Source organism: Mustela lutreola, chromosome 11 (genome assembly GCF_030435805.1).
Source record: "Mustela lutreola isolate mMusLut2 chromosome 11, mMusLut2.pri, whole genome shotgun sequence".
NCBI lineage: Eukaryota > Metazoa > Chordata > Mammalia > Carnivora > Mustelidae > Mustela > Mustela lutreola.
The window spans coordinates 97,501,643-97,522,729 of NC_081300.1; the positions used below are offsets into that span (position 1 = coordinate 97,501,643).

Below are 21,087 nucleotides of genomic sequence, written 5' to 3' on the forward strand. Positions count from 1 at the left end.
GCTTTCAATGAATGCCTCAGAGCTTTATTTATTTAATATGTAGTTAGCTATTGCCTACAGAGTGCTGGGCACTGTCGGATAGAACAGCGAAGGAGCTCAAGCCCAGCCCTCAGGACCGGGCCTCCAGTGGGGAGGTGGGGAGTTGCATCGATGCCCGTGCGCATCGATGCCCGTGCACTAAAATCCCTTTAGAGGGGTAAGAAAAATACTCTGGTGTTCAAAAAAATGCAACATGTCAGAACACAGAAGATTTGGAGGGGTCAGGATCTCCCCAGATCCCCGCGTTTCCGGAATAATGGAGTCCGAAGTCCCCTTCCAATCTTGCAGTCCTGCAAACAGATCACGGACGATGTCGCCCAGCCCCCTTGCACCCTTTTTGCTAAAAGAAACTGCAGCGTCACCCTCCCCGCTTTCTCTGATGTGTGCACCTTTATTGATAACACCGTGCATTTCAAAAAGAAGGAAGCAGAGAATGAGATCAAGCCCCTGGCTGATAGGTCCGATCATCTCTGAAGATAACTCGCTTTCTCCCCAGGCTGCATTTCTGGAGTGTGCTCCTGGCCCCCCCACCCCCACCCACCCACACCCCAGGGCCTCTGTTTGAGTCTCTGTTCTCATGCGCCAGAGGGCTGGGACCAGAGAGGGCAACATCAGAGGAGACATCCAGTGGGGACCGTGGTCCCTGCAGCCTCGCTTTTGGTGGCCAGAGGCTGGGGTTGCCAAAGCAGGCGTCAGTGGAGCTGGCAGCATGACCCTGGGCGTCTGTCCAGTGGAACAAGTCTGGCACCTGTGGACAAGCAAGAGAACACGGTGTACGTTCTACCGGGTGGGGGGCAGAGGTCCAAGATACATTGTTTAAGCACAGAAGCAAGTACGGGCTGGTACGTAGTGTGGTACGTGTGCAAAAGAAAAGCTTACTGTGTGCAAAGCACCGTGGCCTGCGGAGAGAATTCAGCAGTGACCAAGATAAGCAAAGTCCCTACCTTCATGGAGCTGACATTCTAAGGGTGTGGGGGAGGGCGGTACATAAGGAAAAACCGAATAAATATACAATGTATTAGAAGACAGCCCGCGCTCGCAGAGGAAAAAAATCTGGAAAGGAAGACTGTGCACAGGGGTAGGGAGGTCAGCGGCGGCCTTGCCGAGGGGCATCCGTGCAGTATCTGGGCAGAGAGCACACAGCCTGTGCCAGGGCCCTGGCATCGGAAGGCCCTTGGCCCCTTCAAGGACCAAGGAGGAGACCAGTATGAGAGCAAGATGGAGTGGCGGTGAGGAGGGACGGATGAGCCTGGGGGCGGGGACAGGGGGACGGGACACTTGAGAGATGCTACTGGGTTGCCTCTGGGTAGAGGGGATGCCTGGGAGCTGGAGTTGTGGTAGGGGGTGGTGACTGGCTTTGACCATGGCCCATGCCCCATATTTAAAGATGCAGAATGAAAGTTCATTCCTCTTCCCCCCTTCTCTCTCTCTCTCTCTGTCTTATTCCTTACTTCCTTTCTCTTCCTTTCTCTCTCTTTCTTTCCTCCCTCCCTCCCTCCCACTCTCTGTGTGTGTCTCTCTCTCTCTCTTTCTTTCTTTCAAGTGTGGCCATCTGGTTTTGGACGTTCCCTGTGAGCACTTCTGGGTTTTTCCTTGAGATTTCAAGGAGGTCTCCTTTCCAGCTTCTTCACATCACATTTGCTATTTCTCAGACTTCCGGAGAATGTCAGGAATTAGCCCCTGGGTGGCCTGACCTCCCAGTGAGGCCTGGGAAGCCGACAAAAGCCCCAGGAAGGAGGAAGAGCTGGGGAGCAGCTGCATGACCTGCTTCTCCAAGGGGCCCTGGCCTGGCCCGTCCTGCCGTGGGCCAGAGCTCAGGTCCCCGATCAAGGAGCAATCAGAGCCCAGAGGCCCCAGCATAGCTGAGAAGACCTGCAGCCTCACAGCCAGGCACATGTGTCTCTCCCTGGTCCCCACTGGCTCCTGTCCAGCAGAGTCAATCCTAATTCTCATTAAAAAATATCAGCCTTTCTGGGGCACCTGGGTGGCTTGGCGATCGATCCGCCAAGCGTGTGACTCTTGATCTCAGCGCGTGAGTTCGAGCCCTACGTTGAGTGCAGAACGTACTTAAAATCTAAATGCAGAAAATGCCACCATGGTGGGTTCACCTGACTCAGAGGGGCTCTCCAGGCTTCTCAGCACCCTCAGGAATGACTCAAAGGCCAGCACGGCATGCGTAAAGTGTCTGGGGCTCTACACTGTCAAGTGGGGGCCCAACACGCCCAACTATGGAGAGAGTGAGTTAAAATGGAAGGATCCAATTTTGTGTCAGACAGATCTGGGCTCAGCCCCCAAATTTGACACCTCATTCAGTCACTGGACGGAACCCTGGGCCAGAGCCGTGGCTCTGGGCTCCCACAGGCAGAGCAGCTGGGGACTGTCACGCCTTGCTCTTCCTGGCTTGCCTTCCCTGAAAGCAGAAGCCAGCAAGTATGTTCTCCAGACTTCTTGCTTCCCAAGGTTGGGAAGGAGGCACCTCACCAGAAGGTGAGGGCACAGCGTGCCAAGTGGAAGGAACGGCAGATGCAAAGACCATCCCATGGGAAGTGACTCGGTGTCTTCCGTGCTGCTGGAGTGTGGTAGGATGGACAGCTCATTTTCCCTCCCTGAGCCTCAGTGTTCCTCATCTGCAAAATGGGCTGGATTCTTTAAGGGGTGGTTTCAGGAATTCAGTGAGCAAACATAACGGAATACCCTTTGAGACCCCGAATTTCTGGGACCCTTCAGAATCTTAAAGAACATTCTTCAAGAGCTCTTTCTATAATGCGCCCTGGGCTAGCTGAGCATTTCCAGGGATTACGGATCTAGAGATGTTATGTAGCCTAAGGACTGTGGAGCCACGCTGCCTGGCTGCGTGGCTTTGGGCAAGTTATTCAATCTTCCTGAGCCTATTTCCTAATCTGTAAAATGGGGAAAAACAACAGATCCCCCTTCAGAGGATTACCATGAAAATGAATTACTGTGAATAGAGCAGGCCGTGTCCGGCCCGTAGTAGGTCCTCTATAAACGGAAGCTCGTCATTGTATCTTAGGGAGCCGCCGACAAACCTGAGAAGACGGGCGCTCCTACGGTTCCCAGCGTGCGGCGGAGGGAATGCAGGCTCAGGGAGCTCCATCACCAACCCGATGCCATCACCGGCGAGCTGTTGGCATCTAAGTCCAGCTCTGCCTGGCACCGGAAGCTTCCCTCAACCATCCCTTAAGACCCAGCTGGGTCCCTGTGGTGACTGTGATTTCCACTGCTCGGAGGAGGCATTCAGACCAAGACCAATGATGGAATAAACAGCCACAGAGGGTGTAGGCTTGATGTCCCCCGAGGCAAAAATATGGCTCATTGGCCCCACCGTGGCCAGTGTGTCAGCCCGTAGCTCAGAATGCATTGGTTTTGCTAGACTATGCAGGAGGGGGAAGAAAAGCAAGATCACCCCCCCTCCACCCCCCACCAGCCTCATCATCCCCACTTCCCCCGTCCTGACTGTTCCACTGCCCTGGCCTCTTCAAACACATCTACAATGCTGCCTCAGGGCCTTTGTACTGACCATTCCCTCTCTGTCACCTTGGACTTGCTTTCTCACCTTTTGCTTGTCTTGGATGAAATATCCAGTGAGAGATAACAAAGAAACACATCAGCATACAATGGCGTATTGTAATTTCAGCTAGTGTTGAAGGAAGAAGAATAAAGCAGAAAGTGGCTGGGGAAGCCCTCTTTGGGGAGGTGACCATGGGGCATAGACCTGAATGAAGAGAGAGAGCCAGCTGCAAGGATATCCATGGGAATGACATTTCGGACAGGGAGGAGAAGTGCAAAGGTCCTGAGGTAGGCTGGATGAGCCCAGCAAACATGAAGGTCCTTGTATTCCACAACAAGGAGTCCGGACTTCACCTGCAAGCACTGGAGAGACCCTGAGAGGTTTTCCGCAGGACCGTCCTCTGGCCTGGGTCACATTTCAGAACGGTGATCCGTCTGAGCACGTGAGGTAGGAGGCCTTGCGGAAAGAAACGCTGTGTCAGGACAAGGACAGTGCAGCAGGGAGGAGGGGAAGGATGCCAGGGAGGTTCAGAAGGCAATGGGCGGGGCGGGGGGGGGCGGAGTTGGGGGACCCAACCCCCAGCATCCCGGTGCAGAGAGACCTGCAGGGCTGGGCATGGAGACAAGTCTGGGCCAGGAGAAAGGAGTGGAGCCCGTTGGTACCTGCAAAACAGTTTGCTTTGGCAGCCGCGTGCAGGGACATTTTCCGTTCGTGCTCCCTGTAATTCCTTTGAAGCTATTTATGGAAAGGCACACCTGGGGCTGCCCGGGCTGTCTTGCTCTCCGGGCCATCCGAGTCCAAGTCAAGCCCAGGAAGGCTGTCCACGGCAGGTGGACCAGGCCTCTTCATCCCATCCCGTTATTTTTCTAAACCTCTCCCTGCCTCAGTTTCTCTTCCGTGAAATGGGTATCCTGTAAGCCTCTTCCTCATGGGACGGGCCTGAAATCAAATGAGATACTGATGTAAAACTTTTAACTTGGCGTTGGGGCCACTCTTTTCATTTACGGTAACCAGGAAGGGGTGGTGGGCATGAGGTGGAGGACTCGGGAGTGGCTTCCTGGCAGAGGCATGGCTAGAGCTGGAACTGCTGAGGAACAGTAATGGCTAGCAGGGCTCTCACAACATGCCACGGCCATGTTTGAGTTTCCTAAATCCCTGCCAGGACTCTCGGAAGGAGACACAATTATCAGCTTCGGGGTATAAATCTCCTGTCACCGCCATAACAAATCCGCCCAAATTCAGTGACTTTGAATGACAAAAGCATACTACTTTATAGTTGTGGACGTCCGAAGTCTGAAACGAGCCCTACGGGGCTAGAATCAAGATGTCTGCAAGGCTGTGTTGTTTTTGGAGGCCCTAAAGAGAGTCCATTTCCTTGCTTTTTCCAGAGTTTAGACGTTGGTGGCCCTCCATACCCCCTGAACCTCTCCCTCTGTCCTCACATCTCCTCTCTGACTCTGACCCTCTGGCCTCCCTCTTATGGGGACCCTAGTGTTTACACTGGGCCACCTGGATAATCCAGGATAATCTCTCCATCTCAAGATCCTTAACTTAATCACAACTACAAAGCCCCCCTGCCATGTCAGGTCACACATTCAGAGATTCCCTGGATTAGGATGGGGATAGCTTTGGGGAAGGCATTATTTTGCCTTCCAGATCTATCTTATGCACAAGAAAACTGAGGTGGAAGAATTCGCCCAAGGTCACCTGGCTCAAAAGAGAGTGCTGAGCCCTGAACTGCGACTGTCAGACTTCTAGGCCCACAGTGGTCACAGTCCGGGATCTGGGCTTTTGCTACGTTCATCGTTTGAACCTGCATTTGTGTGCTTCAGTGACTCTGCTGCACCATTTCATTGAACAAACAGTAATTGAGCACCTACTATGTGCCAGGCAGAGCTCCAGACACAGGAGATACAGTGACAACCAAAACAGGAGAACATCCTTGTCTGCACAAAGCTGAACATCATTCTATGAGATCCATTTCAATGCAAGTAACAGAACTCCCAGCTCAAATCAGCTTAAACGCTGTGATCATTTGCTAATTCGCACAGCAGGAAATCAGGAGGAGAGGGAGTCCTTAGTTTGATTAAAAGGGCCATTGCTGCGGACTCCAGGATCCTTCCCTCCTCAGCTTTGTTCTCATCCCGAATTGCCTCATGGCCACAAAATGACTGCCATTGCTCCAGCTAACACATGCAGATACAACAGCCGGTGCATGGAGAACAAGAAATTTCCCAAAGCCTCCTGCCAGCTTTCGATCATGTCCCATTGGCTAGACCTAGGCCCCATGCCCATGGCTTAACCAATCTCTGGGAAAGGATCAGAGCAATTACCTGAGATCAATCTAGATCCTCCCTCCACCACCACACACCCCCAGAGTTGGAGTTGTGTCACGCTTTCTTGAACCACACAGAGACACATGGGCCCCTTGGTAAAATCATGACTTCCCCAGCAAGAAAGAAGGGGATCATTGCTTCAGCAGCCGATGGCTTGGGTTCAAATCTAGGCTCTGCCACATTCCCCCTGAACCATTTTCTGGGCCTCAGTTTCCCCATCTGTAAAATGGGTGTAGTAATGGGACCTTGTTCACAGGCTTGTGTTGACAGTGTCATGAGTCGACCACGCAAAGCCCAGATCTCGACAAGCCCAGTTACCACTATCTTTTTTTCAGCTTCCTCCCCAGGGCACGGCCCAGAAAATCTCTTCTTATTCCATTGCCTTGACTGTGGAAGACTTTTCTCTAGTCTCCCCCTAATTCAAAACAAAAAGCTGCTGAAAATGACTGCATTGCAAGACCCATTCTAGAAGCCGGTAGTGGAAGGACTTGAGTGAGCATTCCACCCAGAACAAACAAGAATCTGAGTGGTCCTTGCTAAAAGAGAGAGGCTGGGCTAAGTGTTTGGCATAAGGGACCTCTCTCGCCTTTGCCTTTATCAGCTGCCCCGGGCAGATGAAGAGACAGAGGGTCAGAGAAGAGGAGTGGCGTGGCTCAGATTACCCAGGGCAAAGCAGCAGAGAAGCAGGGTCTGAGCTGGGGTCTCAGGGCCCTGAGGGCCATCCTGCAGGTGCGTGACTGCACCACACACAATGTCGTGAACGTCGTATCAGCCAGAATTGGGTCACGTGCACATTTCTGAACCCATCCCAGAGAAGGGAGATTGGCTGGCTCACAGATCCATCGAGGTCGTCCCTGGAGCTGGTGGTGGGCTCAGCTATCCCTGAGGGGCCCGGTCAGAGGAGGCTGTCAGGACTCTGATAAAGCCGAGGTTCGTCCTTCTGGGTAAGAACCAGCAGAAATACCCCCAACCCGTCTTTCCTGAAGGGTGACGTCCACACTGCTGACAGCACACAAGGTAATTTTCGGTGCTGAACTTTTTAATAGGTTTTAGATGAACCTTTCTAATAGTTATTAGTTTTTATAATAGCTATTATAACCTCTTATTTGTGGCCAGTGATACTGATTTTTCTTTTATGATAGCTATACAATTTCCTTTTTAAAATAAGCTTAGGGGCGCCTGGGTGACTCAGTCAGTTAAGCGTCTGCCTCCGGCTCAGGTCATGATCCCGGGGTGCTGGGATCGAGCCCCACATCGGGAATCCCTGCTCAGCGGGGAGCCTGCTTCTCCCTCTGCCTCTGCTCCTCCCGCAGCTTGTGCTTCCTCTTGCCCTGCCTTCTGCTCTCGGTCAAATAAATACATAAAATCTTTAAAATAAAATAAAATAGGAGAAGCTTACGTGGCACTATTCTGAACTTTGAAATAATAATTACACCAAAAAATAATAAATACACATAATAACATAATAAAACAAAATACATAAAATGAAATGTATGGACAAATTCTTTTTTTTTTTTTAAGATTTTATTTATTTATTTGACAGACAAACATCACAAGTAGGCGGGGTGGGGGTGGAGAAAGCAGGCTCCCCGCCGAGCAGAGAGCCTGATGAGGGGCTTGATCCCAGGACGCCGGGATCATGACCCAAGCTGAAGGCAGAGGCTTTAAACACTGAGCCACCCAGGTGCCCCCATGGGCAAATTCTCATACATTCAGGTGGGAGGGTAAAATGGTTCAACCACTTTGGAAAACCCTCTCTGCTAGTCTGAACATGAGCCTGCCTGAGGACCCAGCAATTTCTATCCCAGGTAGGTACCCTTTAGAAATGTGCCCATGTGTTCATAAAAACACAGGCACCGGGACGTCCAGACAAGATTTATTCAGAATAAAAACTGCCTCAAATGCCCATCAATGTGGAACGTATAAATAAATCATGGGGTATTTATGCCGTGGCAGACAAGACCGCAGCTCCATATAACAGCACGGGGAAAACCAGAGAAGAGATCCAGCTGCAGGATTCCATTCATTTATGTCTCAAACCAAGCAAAGCTAACCTGTCATTAGAAGTCACAGTAATGGTCATCCATGGGGACAGTGATAGGAAAAGGGCCTGGGAAGGGGGAGTCCTAGGAAAGCTGAGCTGAGAGACCATGGAGTGAGTGTTGATTAAACCCGTGTGTTTGTTTCACGAATTCTTTAAGGCATGCGCTAAAGACCTGTGTCTTTTCTGTATGTATGACATACCTCAGTGGATAGTTTCAAGGGCACCTGGGTGGCACCTGAAGCATCTGACTTCAGCTCAGGTTACCATCTCAGGGTCTTGGGATCGAGCCCCGCGTCAGGCTCCACACCGAGCAGGGAGTTAGCTTCTCCCTCTCCCTCTAGCCCTCGCCTCTGCTCGTACCCTCCCTGTCACTGTCTCAAATAAATAAATAAAATCTTTAGGAGCGCCTGGGTGGCTCAGTGGGTTAAGCCTCTGCCTTCGGCTCAGGTCATGATCCCAGAGTCCTGGGATGGAGCCCTGCATCAAGTTCTCTGCTCAACAGGGAGCCTGCTTCCCCCACTCTCTCTGCCAGCCTCTCTGCCTGCTTGTGATCTCTGTTTGTCAAATGAATAAATAAAATCTTAAAAAAAGAAAAGAAAAGAAAAGAAAAATACTACCTAAACAATAGAATCAGTATATTGGCTTCTGGAATGTGCGGGTTTTCAGGAATGACTGAAGTCTTGGAGTCTGTCTTATATCATCGTTATTATCATGCCTTTTTTTTTAGTGGCTGGAGTCGAATGAACAGCCAACACCTGTTGTGATAATGTAGACTAAGAGAAGAGGCTTAGGAGAACAGACATGGCATAAAAAGTACTATTTGCTTAGAGATTATTTCATTTAACACTTGATGGAAATAGATCTGTCTTCAGTTGTTGGGCTGGCCTCTTAAAAGCCCCTCTCCCTGGAATAACCTTGGGAAGTCCTGGTTATTGCAGCAAATACAAGGTGTGCCTCCTATCCCTTTACACTCCATTCCCAGGCAGGCATTGCTAATCAATCCCAGCACTCGCGTCCATTGATTCCAGATTAAGTTGTTAATCCTTTACAACACAACATCATGGAGAATTGTTGCCAACAGTGGCAGCTTGCTGTTGCACGACATCTACTTGACATTCCAGCTCCAAATATCTGCCCTGCCTTGATCAGGAGGACTCTAAGCCATGGGTCTTACCTCTGCCAAGGACACACCCAGGAGATCACCATGCCCAGCACAGAGTGCAGAAGGGGAGACATCCACAGCTTCTGTCTTGGACTAGGTCACATCGCGTGATGCCTGGACCATCTGTGCTCTCAGCCCTACCTGCTTTCCCGCTACCAGACCCCCTTCCTCTCCTGTACAGCATTCACTTCTAGACAGAAAAGCCTTGCATATGTTCACCTGTGTGCTCCATGCCCAAGCGGATCTCACAAAAGCACCATATAGTTTTCCCGAGCCAGACTGCTACCAATTAGTTTTCTGTGTTAATGGAGGGGTGGAACATGGAGAAACAGTAGCAGATTCATTTTGACTTTGGGATGCCGTTCAGACCTATCCTCCGTGCATGGTATTTGCATAACTAATCATAATTTGATTAAGCTGGGGCTTTTTTGCCTGACCAGTACACATTCCTTCTTTTCCCCATAGTAGCATCTCAATTTTCCTTTAAGGAACTTTTCCTCTCCTACACCAAAGGAAATAATCTCTAATGTGATTTGTATGGAGGACATGGACTAACCCAAGCAATCATGGTGATTGGTTCAGGTATGGGCATAAGACCCAGGTGGGCCAATCAGAGCTGACCCAGATACTGGGGCTGTTCAGGTTGCCAAGGTGATAAGAGGTAAACCAACAGCTGTTGGCACTGTTCTAACTCCCCTTGAGGAAATCCAATCTTAGAATGAAACCAAATACAAGGGAAAGCAGATCGAACACAGGATCTGTGCAGGATTCAAATCCCCTATGATATCTCTTCAACACCTGGATCCAGCCATACCTGAAACCAGTTTCATCACTTGCAGACATTTCTGCTTATGACCATTTGAGCTGGATTTCTTTCCCTTGTGACCAAAAGATTCTTGATTAATATAGATTATTAAAATAAGTCTGAGTAGCTTACAAATCGACAACTATTTGGGGAAATGACTTAAAAACATGTGGGATAGGAATTTTCAGATAAAACAGATGCAGAAAACACAAGGCAGATAATCTAGAAGTTGGTAATAATTCCTAACATAAGGATAATAAAACCAGTATTCTACAGATCCTTTAGGAGCGCAGGGTCCTAAGTGGCCATCTGCTCTACCAGGGTGGTCTCCCCACGGAAACAGGAAATTGGCATGAGTTGACACAAGGTAGCTTCGTGAACCTGTGTTAGCTTCTCATGATTATCATATTTTCTTCTAAACAGTCACAAGCCATCTGTGTAAAGCTCTGTTCCAGAATATTCTGCAAAGAGCTCTTGCTGTCAGACATTTCCCATCTGGGGTTTCCAGAATCCATATTATCTTCCCTTTTAGAAAATGGAAGTCCTTGCCCATCTTAGGCTCCAATTTCCATCCAGCGGTTTCTTCTGGGTCCCTTCTTACTATCTCCCGGAGAGCCGTGAATTCAATTCTCTCTTCAGAACCTCTCTTCCTCCCGTGGGATTTGAAAGAACGTTTGGCCTCAGTGGTGAAGGCAGAGCTGCATCAAAGATGAATGATTCCGTGTTCTTCCTGTTGTATGACCACATGACCCCATCTCCTCCCTCGGGGAGTCTGTCTCTGACATCTCATTTTTCCTTCTGAATTTCGTATGTTCTTTTTCTTGTAAAAGTCACCTGGAGACCCTATTACTTTTTTTTTAAAGTAACACATGCATATGATAAAATACGTTCCAGCAGACCCAAAAGATATGCAATTAAAGAGATGCCCCCTCCCTGATCCCCAGCCCCCTGAATCCCATCCTCAGAGACAACCATGCCCATCAGTGTTTCCTGCCAGACATATTACGGGCAGACACCAGGACATACGTGTGTACATACATGTGTTGGTAAGTATCCTCCCCCTGCTTTTTTTTTTTACCTTTAAGTCATCTCTACACCCAATATGGAGCTCGAACTCACAGCCCTGAGATCAAGAGTCCCATGTTCCACTGACTGAGCCAGCCAGGGGCCCCACCCCATCCCCCTGCTATTGTGTGTGTGTGTGTGTGTATGTGAGATAAAAGATGCCTGACATAAAACTTAACCATTTGTGACACTGGGGACATCGGCAACCATCCCTATCTAGTTCTAGAACATTCTTATGTCTCCGGAAGGAAACTCACACCCATTTACCAATCGCTCCTCATTCCTCCCCTCCAGCTCCTAGGATTTACCTGTTCCGGACATTTCCTATAAATGGAATCACCCAGCATGTGGCCTTCTGTGCCTGGCGTCTTCCATTCTGCAAACGTCTGTTCAGGCTCATCCAGGTGGAAGCGGATATGAACACTGCATTCCTTCTTATGCCCAAAATATACTCCACTGATCGGAGAGACCACACTTTGTTGATCCACTCATCTGTGGATGGACCGTTGGGCTGTTTCTGCTTTTTGGCCATAGCGAACAGCACTGCTGTGAACCTGCCCGTGCAGGATTTATTCGAGCCTCCGTTCTCAGTGATTCGGGGCCACACTTAGGAGTAGAACTGCCGAGCCGAAGGCATGTAACGGTTTGAACCGCCCGCCGTACTGTTTTCCAGAGAGGCTGCACAATTTCCTATTCCCACCAACGGTGCAGGGGGGCTCCAATTTCTCCCCATCCTCGCCAACATTTATTTTTAGGTTTTTCTTAGAGCCGTCCTGTTGGATGTGAAGTGGCGTCTCGTTGTGGTTTTGACTTACGTGTCCCTGATGACTAATGACGCCCTTCCTTGTCCCATGAACGGAGCCCGCTAGCCACTCTTTTTGGCCTCCTGAAGAGTTCCTCAACAATCTGTAACTAGAGCTTGTCCCTCATCCGTTTTACATGGAGTCGGTGATCTCCCCAGAGCTGCAGGCTGATCCACAGCCCTGGTGTTCCCCGACCCACCAGTCAGCCCCCTACTGGCTTCTCACTTCCCATAGCGCTGGAACACACATCCCTGGGTGGGAGTTCCTCCGATTCCTAGTTTTCTTCCTGGAGGTCAAGGGCAGCCCTGTCCCCGCTAATTTCAGTCTGTAAAAGGCCTTCATCTGGACCTCCCCTCCCCACGATCATCTCTCTGCCACCAACAAAAACCAGTGATATGTTTGAGACCTCACTCTACTCCGGGCACTCAAGTTTCTCTGTTTCCTTCTATTGCCTTCCCCCAGTGTGCTTTGAGATAAATTATTCCATTTTCCAGGAAGCAGATGGGGGCAGAGGAGGGTCAGTGGAAGCCGGATTCAGCCCCTGTGTTGTCCGACACCCAGGGCCGCCCCCCCACTCCTTACCTCCAGGCAACTCCCTTGCTTCGGCTCTAGACCAGAACAAACCATGGTCCCAGTTTCCCTGGCATGGAGGGGTTTCCCAGGACCAGGGACCTTTAGTCCTAAAACCCAGAAAGTCCCAGACAAACCAGGATGAGTCGGTCACTGTGGTCTGGACAGCCTCCCGGGCTTTGTGTCAGGGGCACAGTGCCATGAGTCCCTTATGCCTTCTGTCCTCCCCCTGCTGGCACGGAAGCAAGAGTCCTAGCTCCCAGGCCTTGACGGGCCTCAAACCCACAACCTTGGCCCTTCGTTTCCCTCCCCCACACCCTGGCCTGGTCAGCCGCTGTCCTGAACTTCCCCTTCTTTCCCACGCAGCCCGAGACAGGCGTTCAGGTGGAAACCCACAGCGAGGCCAGCTGGGGGCCCGGCCAGCGGCAGAGAGAGAGAGAGCAAGCTCCCGGCCTCGCCGACAAGGGGACCGAGTCCAGGGAAGTCGGGAAACCCTCAGTGTTGGTACCTCCCCGCGTCTGTATTTTGCACAGCCCCCTGTGTTTCTGCCGCAGGCCTTGGGATGGAAGAAGGCAGGCAGGACCCAGCAGTTCAAAGGGATCCGCCTGGGTATTTGTGCCCGGGCAAATCGGCCGAATGAATAACACAGCAAGCTGGGGACAGCTTTGTCGCTGTCCCTAATCATTCAGAACCAACCGCTCGCTCAGACGAGACTCGGGGCACCGCCTCGGCCTCCTCACTCTTGCTATCTGCCAGCACCATAATTATCTTATTACCAGCCACCTTGTGCTAATAACCTTTCCCTTTATTACTGAGAAAGGAATTAGAGAGAACTAATAGAGCGCGGCCAGTAATTCATTTGTGACCTTGCATGTTTTTTACCCTGGGCGCCCAGTGAAGACAGAAGTCAGGGGAAGGCGCCCCCCCCCCCCCCACCGCCCCGGGGCTCTGGTTCTTCTCCGACCCTTTCGTGATGTGCTGTCCACAGAGCTTCCCCTTCTGGGGACACGTCTCAGGTTCTGCTGGTCCTGAGCTGCCCCCTGCTTGGGCAAGAGCAGGGGTTCTGGTGAGTCGTTCCCTGGAGGATGGGAAGGGCGGGGACAGGGGACACGACCGTTCCCTGGCCTGGTGTGGCCTCCTGCTTCCTCTTGACCTGAGTGCAGCAGTCAGCTGCGGTCCATGGTGGTCATGTGTCAGCTGAATCCTCTGGCACATGTGTCCTTGCTCTTGATGGGGATGGTGGCTTCCCTGTTGTGGGGAAGGAAGCTTCCAGCAGTCTGCTTTCCCAGTGCAGGGAACCCTGGCTGGTGGCTGGCCCGGATCCCTCGGAGCCCTTGGCGAATCTGCGCCTCCAGCCCCAGGTTCTGCGTGCTGTCTGGTTCTGCGTGCTGTCTGCTGCTGACGGCCGGCGAGGCTCCCGAGGGCTGGCTCTGGGCTGCTGGAGGCCTCTCACCACCCTGCCTGGCGATGACGTCCCCTGGCACAGCTGTCTGGCAGCACTAGCTGGCACAGGGACGAGTGCCTGGTCCTAAGGCGGGGGCCCCGTGCCCACAGCTCCCCGTGGGACCAGGCCAAGGCCAAGACTTAACCTAAAACTGCCCCCTTTCGTGACTCACTTCCCCTCTCCCTCCCCAGCTGTGCCAGGAGCATGACCTTAGCCATAAGTCACCCTCATAGAACTGTCACCTCAGAGTCTGCCTCTGAGGAGACCGACCCGAGACACCTGTTCTGAGCTAGGAGAGGCCCCAGGACCTAATTCTGGCCCCGGACGTGAAGGAAGAGTCTGGGGAAGGTTTTCCCTCCCTAATGAGCACAATTGTGTGAGGAAACGTGGCCATGGCGGCCATTTTGAGCTCAGGAGGGTCCCCGCATGGAGTGGGTACGGGTCTTGGGTCCTTGTGGTTGCCACCGAGCTGGCCACCAGTCCTGCGGCCACCTGCCCGTATCTCCACCTCTGTTCTTGTGAGAGTACACTGGGCCTTTCTCATGGAATCTTCTAGTCAGATGTGGTTACTTGCAGCAGGAAGCACGCTCACTGACAGAGACCCCCCAAGACCCCAACCATGCCCGGGGTTGACCCCCAATGACCCCTGTCTGGTGAGTGCATTAGACCTGTGGGGAGACGTTCACCCTCCGTCTGACCAACAGCACGCGAAAGGAGGACTTCTGGGTCCTCCTGGGGAGAAGGTCTATGTGCGCTCCCCACACCGTCATGGCCGCCGGGCCCAGGAGAATGTCACCACCGGCCTCTCCAGTGGATGGATTCAGAGTCCGGCTACTATGCCTGGGACCCACGGGGTTGGGGTGGAGAGGGGGGGCTGGACCTCTTGTCAGACGGGCCCTCCGCCGGCTCTCTGTGTATGCTTGAGCAAGAGAGTGAGGGCTGTGCGCACGGGGGGCTGTGCGCACGGGGTCAGTTCCCACCACGGGAGCCCTCACGGTGGCCCTCGGGGCCGGAGTGTCGTGCGGAAGTAAGAAATAAGGAAAGAGTAAAGTAAGAGGGGAAGGAGGAGGCGAGAGGACGCGGCGTCCGCTCACCCAAGCCTCCAACCTTCTTCTTCTTCTTCTTGCCGATTCTCACGAGGGCTCAGCAGCCCTGCTCCTGCTTGACTCATTTCGCTTATTATTATCAATATAGGATATATGAGTATCAGTATTTTAAACACCCATGGCCTGGGGCGCCTGGGTGGCTCAGTGGTTTAAGCCTCTGCCTTCGGCTCAGGTCATGATCTCAGGGTCCTGGGATCGAGCCCCGCATCAGACTCTCTGCTCAGCTTGGAGCCTGCTTCCCCCTCTCTCTCTGCCTGCCTCTCCGCCTACTTCTGATCTCTGTCTATAAAATAAATAAACAAAACCTTAAAAAAAAAATAAAAAAATAAACACCCATGGCCTAAGAACAGAGAATTCTATCGTGAACACCGCTACGCACCCCCACATTGAACAAAGGCCTCCCTTGGTCAACACTGCTTCAGATGCATCGGAAGCCAATCAAACGTCACAGATCCGATGACGCTCGCTGGCCCCCCACCCCTCAGGTGTCCCCCTCCCCGGAGCTGAGCACCACCCGGAAGTTACCGTGCGGACCGCTACCGCTTCAGCCGAGGGTACTTCTACCTCACTCGAATGCAGTCATGTGTGTTCTAAAACGTCACCTAAGTAACATCCTACAGCAGGAATGATTTTATAATTAGCATCTCCTGTTCCCTATTACGCCTTTGTAGTAAGCCGCGCTGATAAACTTGGTTCGACTTCTTTGATTCAACCACTACGGTGTATCCCATTAGCTGGTGTAGCTACAGAATTTTTTTAAGTCACCGTTTGACGGACGGGCAGGTGGTGTTCAATTTTCCCCCGTCACAAACAAGGGAGGCTACCGTGAAAAATCCTATGCATGCTTCTTGAGGCTCAAGAGTTCTCTAGAGCTCAAGGCCCCCTTGGAAGCCAAATGTTTGGACTGTCGCCTCCACGATCCTGAAATGTGACTCATGACTACCTACATATGGTACGTACCAAAAATAACACACAGGCACACAGGATGCCCTGTCTGAAATATCAAGGAAAGGGATTCCTATTAAAATAATCTGTATTTCTATAGGTCAGTGCTCAAATACAGGCAACCTAGTTGGTCCCAGCGGTGGGTTTGCACCTGTTTGAGGAGTCACTCCAAAGGCCCCAGGTAGTGCACAGACTCACACAGGTGTGTGGGTGACAGTGACCCACATGTCACTGACGGCGATGTCATCAGATATATGGCTTGCCAGAGGGGCACCTGACGCTTGGCAGGACTCTGAACCAAATGGACCCTGCTCGCCCCTTGATCCCCACACTCACCGGATTTCTGGAAAACCCCGTACCCACTGAAAACCTTGCCAAAACTATTTTCTGGTTAGGCTCTAGAACCTATTTTCTAGAGTTAGGCTCTAGAATCAGTTTGGGATAGAGAGGGTCTTCAACCAAAAATGCAGGAGGTGGGACCATTCCTTCTTTTAGGGGATGATCCCCACATCACGGGAAGATTAGCATCTCTCTTCTCCGTTCAGGAAAAGCCCTCCGCATTCCCCTTGGTTACTGCAAATCCTAAAAGACATTATCCGGGGACCATTAAATCTCTAGACTCCACGCCCACAGGACAGAGCTGAAGGGCTGCTCTCTGGAACATTTCTTCAGGGCCCAGAGGAGGCGACAAGGTTCATGATAATGGCCAGAAAGCTTCCTGGGCTTGGACTCCTCAAGATGCACCACCAACCTGTGCCAAGACCAACCAGGTCCTCAGAGGGCAAGGACCGGGACACCACCTTGTAGAATGGGGCCGTTTTTCAAGGCATATATGTATCGAGGGCTGTTCTGTGAACTACAAACGAGCTAGTAGACGGGCACTTTTAGGAGTCTTTGTTTCCTCTTAACTGGGCTATAGCCTGTGTGCAGAAAAACGCATGATGAATTTTTACATATGTACACCCATCCCTCCAGTAAAGACATACAAGACTTCTAGCACCCTGGGAGATGCCCTTGGGGACCTACCCCACCTGCGCCCCATCCCTGGCAACCACTGATTTGATTTCTGTCCTGATCACTTAAATGTGGCCTCTTCTTGAGTTCCCTATAATTGGGATCATACAGTACATATGGTTTTCTCTCTGCCTTCTTTCATTCAGTATAACGTATTGGAGATTCATCTGCATTGCAGCACGTGTCGAAGGTTCATGACTACTTGTAGAATATCTTTCTGTGACATGGAAGTCCCATGGCATGGTTATTGGTCATGAGTTATTGGGGTTGTGGCTTGTTCCCCGTGTTGGGTGATGGGGAATCTTGCTCCTACGAATCTTGTTGTCTAAGCCTTGGTGTGGACATGTGTTAAATTTAACCCTCTTGGGTTAAATACCCAGGACGTGGGCTGCAGGGTCCTATGGTGACCATACGCTTCCCTCTATAAGAAATTTCAGAACAGTGTCTACAGAACAGCAGTTCGGCTAAGCATTCCCACCAGCCACGCATGGGAGGTCGGGTTTTCCGCAGCCTTGCCAGCACTGGGTATTACCCGTCTTTCCAATGTTAACTGTCCCAGTTGGTGTCTGGTGCTTCCGCACTGGGGTTTTATTTCCCTTCAGGAGTAATGAAATTGACGTGCACGGATTTTACAGAGTGGGAAAGAGAGCACTTGCAACTAAATCTCTTAATGTCAGGCTCGGAGGGAACCCCAGTCCCTCTTGGGTCCCCCCAACCTGGACTTAGGTTGGCAAAACCTTCCTGTTTCACAAGCCCCCTAGGACCAGAGAAGGGTCCCTTGGGGCCACTGGGGTCTGGGGCTGGGATAACGTCCTACACACCCGACAAGATAGAGGAGGCCACTCCCTGCGACCCAGGGTAACTGACCCCAAGACCTCAGCCCCTGCAGTAGACAGGTGTTGTAGTATAAATAGCAGGGGCTTGGGGACTAACCCCACAATGGAGCACCCAGGCCACTTCCCAAATATGGGACTTCGAGCAAAGAATTTCCTCTTTAACCTCAGTTCCCTTGTCTATAAATTGGGTCTAATACTGGAACCCCTGTGTGACCGGGCCACCATGCAAAGTGTCTGTCCCAGTTGGCTGACACCCGGGAATGCTCAGGACATCAAAGGGACACTAACTCCTTCTGTCTCTCAACAAATAGAATAGCCATCCTTCAGAGACACAGCAGCGACCTGATACTGGAGTCCTTGCAAAGCCTGGTGCTTCCTTATTTCTGTCTCATTAACTTTTTTTTTTTTTTTAAGCAATTCCCCAATCTGAGTACCGGGATCCCCTGGAGGGCTTATGAAAACGCAGATCTTGCTGGCCCCACCCCCGAGTGTCTGATTCAGCAGGTATGGGCTGGGGGTGAAAGTCGCATTTCCAGCAAGTTCCCAGGTGGTCCTGATGTGGACGGCCCAGGGAGCACGATTTGGATTTGGGAACGACTGGTCTGTGGTATCAAAATTAGCCTCATGAGTCTCCATCTGGCTAGAGAGTAGAACCCCCCCCTCCCCGGGGAGTGCTTAGGCCTCCAGATGCCTATCCCCCCCACCCCCACCCAGGAACCCAGAACCATCCATATATGTGAAAAGCTCCCCCCTCTCGCACCCCACTCCCCCACCCCCCCACCCCTGCCTGGTGATTCTAAACAAACTGCCCAGGGAGAACCAGAGCCTTGGCCTGAAACCACCCCAAATGATGCGTGCCGCATGGGATTCTCGAATCATTTATCCCGAGAGGACCCCGAGAAACTTAATCAGATCTAGCCATGATTCCGGGGGCATGACTTGGCATTCACAGGTGTTGGCTGTCGCAATAAACAAACCTTTCAAAGATCCCTTTAAAAAAGCAATATAGGAAGCAGTTCCTTGCTCGAGCTCATCAATAATAGATACCCACAAAGCAAATGAAACAACCGATGTCCTAATTTATGCAAAAGGGTATTCGTGGCCTGGGATAACATTTCCAGTGGCTGCGTCATATGCAGATTCAAAAAACACCATGTCTGAGAAGTTCTAGACATAAGGAGAGCAGATGGGCTCAGCCAAGCTCTGTTTGATGACTCAAACCACCGTGTCAAAGACACGGGCTGGGGGGAGGGGGGCTCAAAACACGTTGCAGCGTCTCCTGAAGGCAAGCACGGGACAGAAAGAACTGATTCTTAATGTATTACGTTATGTATATACGCTTATGTAACATGTGACTTGACACAGACGTAAATGGGCATATGTGACTCTTTTACTAATACAAACGGGCAAGTAAACATTTGTTTAATTTATACCTCCGAACTCTTACACTGAAGCTCATCCAAAACCACGGGACAAATGCCCCTCTCACTGATATAAAAACAAGGCACTGCCTTACATTTGTGCATCTCTTCTATTTTTTATTTTATTTTATTTTATTTTTTGCAGCACAATGGTAAATAAGACGGAGGAGTCTCTGCTTCCAGGAAGCGGCCATTAGGAGAGAGACAACAAACAAATGGGATGTTATGCAGAGGGGCCTGGTGGGAAGGAGAGTAGTACAGAGGGAACAGAGGGCCGGGGAGGAGTGCTGCTGCAATTGAACGGAGAGAGAACAGAGAGGAATTGAGCCTTGCAAATATCTGAGAGAGGAGCACACCTGGAAGCCGGAGCTGCAAGTGCAAAGGCCCTGAGGCGACAATGCACTAGCAATATTCAGCTGATAGTAAGGAAGCCAGGACATAGTAGGAGCAGGGAGAGTGTGCAGGCCAGGTCTTACAGGGCTCGGTGGACCGTGGAGGGAGGTGGGTTTTATTTAGCTTGATGGGTCTGGAGTGCCCGGTTCCTTTTGGGCTGAACAGGGGGGTAACTTCTCAGTTTTGTAACTCTAGGGCCTCTGTCCACAGCTGGGTCCAGTCGGTGTGCCTGATCAGGATTCTCAGGTCCTCCAGGAAGGAGGAATTAATGCCTCCGACTTCCCCATCTGCCTCCTACCCTCTTCTCCTCCCTGATGGGGCATCCAAGGGCAAGGAGGGGCCGCAGCAAGTACCAGAGGGTAAGTCAGGGCTTCCCAGCTCCACTGCAATGATGCAATTCAAGTCTGGGAACTAGCACTTATTTAGTACCTCTTAGATGCAAGGCACTGACCTCAGTTTGGCACCATGTACACTCCGCACTCAACAACACCTGCTTTTGGGGCCAAAGCTAAGAGCGGACACAATCACCCTTTGTATTTTATGGGCCTTGAGAGTGTACTTTGTTCTCGCCAGGCCTGCGCCCTCTGCGGGAAGAGGGAGGGCAGGAAGACAGGACTGGCGTACCCACTCGGTCGATTAGCAAAGTGAGGGGAGGCCAAGAGACTGAGGCCCCAGAACCCAGCTCTCCTGATTCCCAGTCTCTCTGCTCTCAGGGTGCACTCCTGCCACATGGGGGCCGACGGGGACAGGGAGCAGTCATGGGGGGACCCACCCTCAGAAGGGCCCATGGCTGCTGTCACCACACTGAGTTTCTTCATCATTTTTGAACAAAGGATCCTCTGTTTTTATTTTACACCAGGCCCCACGAATTACGCGATCGGCCTGGACAAAGGCCCTGTTCTAGATGCCCAGACAGGGATTTAGAAGGCTGTTTCCCTGACAGCCCGTGGAGATCAGACATGCAGCCTAAAATCAAGGCCCCCAGTGCTGTGGCCTGCAGATCCCCACCTCTTGGCCAGAAGACGCTGGAAACCCTCTGGGCCTTTGTCACTGAAAGAAGAATGTCTGCTGAGGTCAGAGCTGCTCGCAGGAGACGTCTGTGAGGTGGTGTCTGGTTTTGATTAAATATCCAGAGTCACTCATTAACTTGCCCTACAGACAGACTTGGAAGTCCTCCCGACATAAAACCCTCTCCACCGGGGCTGCCCGGCCCTGTCCCTGCCACCTACGTTTCCTGCCAGGAGCCAGGAGCTCGGAGCCCCTGGTTTGGGGGCGGAGGACATGGAGGGGGGGCTCCCTTGTCTCCCCACTGGGGTCAGAGGTCATCGCCAACCTGGTATGATTTAAAGGGGTCTAAGAGGGCATCCTACTCTCAGAGCCTTTCCCTATTTTGGTCCCCGGGTCTGCAATTCCATTAAAGCCTGTCCTTTTGGGGGCCTGGATGGCTCAGTCGGCTAAGCATCCGACTCTTGATTTCAGCTCAGGTCATGATTTCAGGGTGGTGAGATCAAGCCCTAGGTCAGGCTCCACGCTCAGTAGGGAGTCTGCTTGAGTTTCCCCTCGCTCCCTCTCCCT

The 21,087-nt window shown here is 51.6% G+C and overlaps 1 long non-coding RNA gene across 1 annotated transcript; it reads right to left on the bottom strand.

The window, feature by feature from the left end:
- Positions 1-594: 594 nt before the first annotated feature.
- LOC131811669 (uncharacterized) lies at positions 595-12,594 on the bottom strand. Its single transcript, XR_009346044.1, has 3 exons — positions 12,366-12,594; positions 3,922-4,024; positions 595-787 (listed from the first exon to the last, which is right to left on the bottom strand). It is a non-coding gene; the product is annotated as an uncharacterized LOC131811669 (long non-coding RNA).
- Positions 12,595-21,087: the final 8,493 nt, after the last annotated feature.